Here is a 5,000-nt window from a genome sequence, read left to right as displayed (position 1 = left end):
CCAACATAAAATATATATATATATATATATATATATATATATATATATATATATATATATATATATATATATATATATATATATATATATATATAGATTTATATACACAACCTGCAGCTGAAGAATCTGTGGAATTAGGATCTCTAAATCTTTAAGTATTGCCCCTTGGCGCTGGAGAACTGCATGTGTAGTATTCCCCCCGTTGGCTTACGATAGTGGAATCTTACAGAAAAGTTGCATTAAAGGGGACTTTACGGCCACTGAGCTTATAGCTGAGTTCTCGAGTCACTGATGTAATCATCTGTAATCTTAGACCGGCTTTTGTTTTTTTCATTTTATGTGTTGGCGTGACATGCAGACCTGGAATAGTGTCAGACAGGGATTGGAAGTGGAATTTGATGGTTGTTGTTCAAGTGTCGTTGGGATCTTAGGAGAAACCTTAGGACCTTAGGTTAAGGAAAAGCTGAGTGACTGAGAGGTTTGCAAACACTGTTGCTGGGTGACAAGGAGGCTAGGAGACACTGTATTTGGGTGACAAGGAGGCTAGGAGACACTGTTGCTGGGTGACAAGGAGGCTAGGAGTCACTGTTGCTGGGTGACAAGGAGGCTAGGAGTCACTGTTGCTGGGTGACAAGGAGGCTAGGAGTCACTGTTGCTGGGTGACAAGGAGGCTAGGAGACACTGTTGCTGGGTGACAAGGAGGCTAGGAGACACTGTTGCTGGGTGACAAGGAGGCTAGGAGACACTGTTGCTGGGTGACAAGGAGGCTAGGAGACACTGTGGCTGGGTGACAAGGAGGCTAGGAGACACTGTTGCTGGGTGACAAGGAGGCTAGGAGACAGTAAAGTTGCAGGTATGTGGATATGCAGATTCTCTCTCTCTCTCTCTCTCTCTCTCTCTCTCTCTCTCTCTCTCTCTCTCTCTCTCTCTCTCTCTCTCTCTCTCTCTCTCTCTCTCTCTCTCTCTCTCTCTCTCTGTCTCTCTCTCTCTCTCTCTCTCTCTCTCTCTCTCTCTCTCTCTCTCTCTCTCTCTCTCTCTCTCTCTCTCTCTCTCTCTCTCTCTCTCTCTCTCTCTCTCTCACAAAACAGCGAAACACGCTCTACTAGGCTTTGTAAGCAAGGACTGACTTACATGAAAGCCAAATCAGTTTGATATATTTCCAAATATGAAATTCGAAATATATATACACACCCACAGGCTTTTCTTGTGTTATACGTAGAGCGAAGTATATCTTAGCATACGCTTCATGAGCCTCAGCAGGATATGGTATAATGAAGTATGTTCCCTGAGTACCTTGGACGAGAGGGGGCTCATCACCGGAGTGAATTCCCGCCCACAGGATTATTTCAATGTCACGGAATGCGAGCGATAACTTCCTGAAGCAGGGTATGGAGTTGAGAGCCACGGTCGCTCGGAGACCACGCAACCCGTTCTCGCTTGGAGATCAGTCCGTTCTCGCTCGGAGATCAGATCGTTCTCGCTCGGAAACCAGCCCGTTCTCGCTCGGAAACCAGCCCGTTCTCGCTCGGAGACCTGCCCGTTCTCGCTCGGAGACCTGCCCGTTCTCGCTCGGAAACCAGCCCGTTCTCGCTCGGAGACCTGCCCGTTCTCGCTCGGAGACCTGCCCGTTCTCGCTCGTAGACCAGCCCGTTCTCGCTCGTAGACCAGCCCGTTCTCGCTCGTAGACCAGCCCGTTCTCGCTCGTAGACCAGCCCGTTCTCGCTCGTAGACCAGCCCGTTCTCGCTCGTAGACCAGCCCGTTCTCGCGCCCTAACCCCGTCGTCTCGACTAACACGTCATATTTTGTACGCTATGGCCCCCCTCCTCAACGTACAAATTACAAAGCACTACGGGAAGCAGCGACTCGAAAATATCCATTTTTTTTTTTCTATGCACCGGTAGATTAGGTTAGATGGGTGGGTTGGGTTCGTACGTTGCTGGTTAGGATAGCACGTTGTATTTCGCACGTTTTGGCCCATCCAGATGAGGACGGACTGGCGGAACAACGTGAAATAGCATTGTATTAGATGTATTCTGAATACATTTCAGAATATATTATAATAAATTCGTAGCATACGAATCGTAGCACTATGTAGGCCTTGATGTGAATGAATGACAATCACAGGACTAAAAAACAGTTGGTTGCATGCAACAGCAGGCCTACATAGGCCATTAGGCCTACATAGGCCATTAGGCCTACATTGGCCATTAGGCCTACTGAAGTGGTCATTTCTTAAATTCCAGTCGAGTGAAAAGTGAAGCATTCTCATAAGAAGCACAATATAAACATTCGAACCCATTCTCTCTTGCTACAACGTTCAAAACACGGGGTACTAAATAACGCTTCGGACCCCATATTACCCACCTAACCTAACCTAACTTAACCTAGATCCTAGAAAACGGGACTGAGCCGCTGTGATTGATAATACCCCGTTTAATGGTCCGTTTGGGGGGTGAGAGATGAGTGTTTGACGTGAAAAATGATGATTGGGTTAAGTGAGAGAATCATCAGATTATCCGGAATGACTCGATGATCGCTAATCACTAAAGGGAAATAACAGTCAGCTTGTACTGTAATTATTATTATTATTTGAATTCTAATCCTGTAATTATTATTATTTTTTTTTGTTTTACTTCTAATTCTCCTTGTTTACGTCTAGATTGTTTGACGTTTGTCCGTATTTGAGTATATTTTTGTGTTGCTCGAAACATCGTGTTGAATTTCGACACTTAAAAAATGGTCCTTTAGAATTAAAGGACGATTGACGCTGGTCTCCGGACATGGTCCTATATAGGCTACCGACACCGGTGTATACTCGGTCCTATATAGGCTACCGATATCGGTGTATAGTCGGTCCTATATAGGCTACCAATATCGGTGTATACTCGGTCCTATATAGGCTACCGATATCGGTGTATAGTCGGTCCTATATAGGCTACCAATATCGGTGTATACTTGGTCCTATATGGACTACCGATACCGGTGTATACTCGGTCCTATATAGGCTACCGATATCGGTGTATAGTCGGTCCTATATAGGCTACCGATATCGGTGTATACTCAGTCCTATAGACAGGCGACACCTGTGTATACTCGGTCCTCTATAGACTACCAACACCGGTATACATAAATCAGCCAGGACACCTTTTAATAAGACCAGGTGTGTGTGACACACCAGGTGTGTGTGACACACCAGGTGTGTGTGACACACCAGGTGTGTGTGACACACCAGGTGTGTGACACACCAGGTGTGTGACACACCAGGTGTGTGTGACACACCAGGTGTGTGACACACCAGGTAGCTACTCGTAGTGCCAGGTATGTCTGAACTTCCGCGTTCATTAAGCCTCAGGTATTCCACCTTTATTTAGCCGATCAATTTCCTTTCAAGAATTTGACCTTAAGAGACATGATCAACTCTTTTTCTTCGCAAATATTCACCTTTTAATGAAGTAGTTTATCACTGCGCGAAGATTATATCCTTAAGATCCTGGTCCCGTTAACAGGAGGTATTTGACGCAGATATTCAGAGTTAATCCGTTGCCGTTAATCCGTTGCCGTTAATCCGTTGCCATTAATCCGTTGCTGTCTTACGCCTTATTAAAAAAAATATTGACACTGTCAATTGTATAGAAGTAATTAATTACGTATTTTTTTTACATAATACATTTTATATATTGAAAATGTATAGAAAATGTATATGATAATATACATTGCGTATACATTTTAAAACATTTTTTCGATTAAGGCAGTGTCTGGGATGCTCCCGGACGCAGGTTCGAATCCTCGTCACGGCCCTTGTGGATTTGTACATTTTAAAACGTAATTAATTACATTTTGCTTAATGTAAAGTAACACTTCCTGTACTTCAACACAACGGACCAAATACCACATTCGCAAATAATTAACGTCAAATCGGTCTGTATAACGAGAGTTTCCGAATCAGTGCTGACCAGACTTAATATCGCTGGAATTTAGAGCCAGCGAGTAGAGAAAATTCTGAGAAAAGATGTTCGTTATAACGAAGACAGTGTCTAATTACCAGTCGGTTACATCACATTGATGTAACCCGTGTCTAAGCACTTGGGCTAGGCCGGTAGAGCGACGGTTTCGCTTCTTGCTGCGGGTCGGCGTTCAATCCCCCGACTGTCCACAAGTGGTTGGGCTTCGAGTGGTGCCTTTTTGTTTTTTTGCACCTTCGCCCCCAATTAAAATACTAAAATATCCCTTCCAAGTGTTATATAGTCGTAATGACTTAGTCCTTTCTACTGATAATTACCTTAACATCCTATTTACTTCTTCCTATATATATATATATATATATATATATATATATATATATATATATATATATATATATATATATATATATATATATTAAATAATATTTTGTTAGAAATATTGATCTTGTCGATCGCCAGATTCTGTTGACGGGTCCGAGGAGATCCGTTTACCAACGGGCCCGATAGCCAGGAGTAACGTTGATTAAACGCTGAAAACGTTAGTTCAACGCTGAAAACGTTAGTTAAACGCTGAAAACGTTAGTTAAACGCTGAAAACGTTAGTTAAACGTCGAACTAACGTTGATTAAGCGATATTGGCTTACGATATTGAGCTTCGAAACATAAGAAAGTGTTGCGGGCGAGATGTGAGTATTGTGAATCAGATATGAGTATTGTGAGTCAGGTGTGAGTATTCTGAGTCAGATGTGAGTATCTGACTACTATTGAATAGTACAGTACTACTGAGTACTGCAATATTCAGATGTGAGTATTGCATGTCCGGTGTGAGTATTCTGAGTCAGATGTGAGTAATGTAAGTCAGATTTATGAGATTAAGAGAAGGGATTTTGTTGAGTCCTTGGAGCAAAGGTGTGTTGAGGGGGGAGGGGGCCAAAGAGCAATACACCCCCCCCCCCCTTCGACATATTACAGTCATAGAGTCATATCTTAATGCAGTCGATCTCATTTTCATTTTTCAATATATATATATATATATA

The 5,000-nt window shown here is 43.0% G+C and overlaps 1 protein-coding gene across 1 annotated transcript in view; it reads left to right on the top strand.

Annotated features, from left to right (window-relative positions):
* The window catches only part of LOC123761085 (homeobox protein aristaless), a 23,996-nt gene that overhangs the window by 3,983 nt on the left and 15,013 nt on the right, over positions 1-5,000 (top strand). The gene's annotated exons all lie outside the window — the stretch shown is intronic.

Source organism: Procambarus clarkii, chromosome 41 (assembly GCF_040958095.1).
Source record: "Procambarus clarkii isolate CNS0578487 chromosome 41, FALCON_Pclarkii_2.0, whole genome shotgun sequence".
NCBI lineage: Eukaryota > Metazoa > Arthropoda > Malacostraca > Decapoda > Cambaridae > Procambarus > Procambarus clarkii.
Note: the sequence above shows the minus strand (reverse complement) of the source record. Positions and strands in the feature narration are given on the sequence as shown.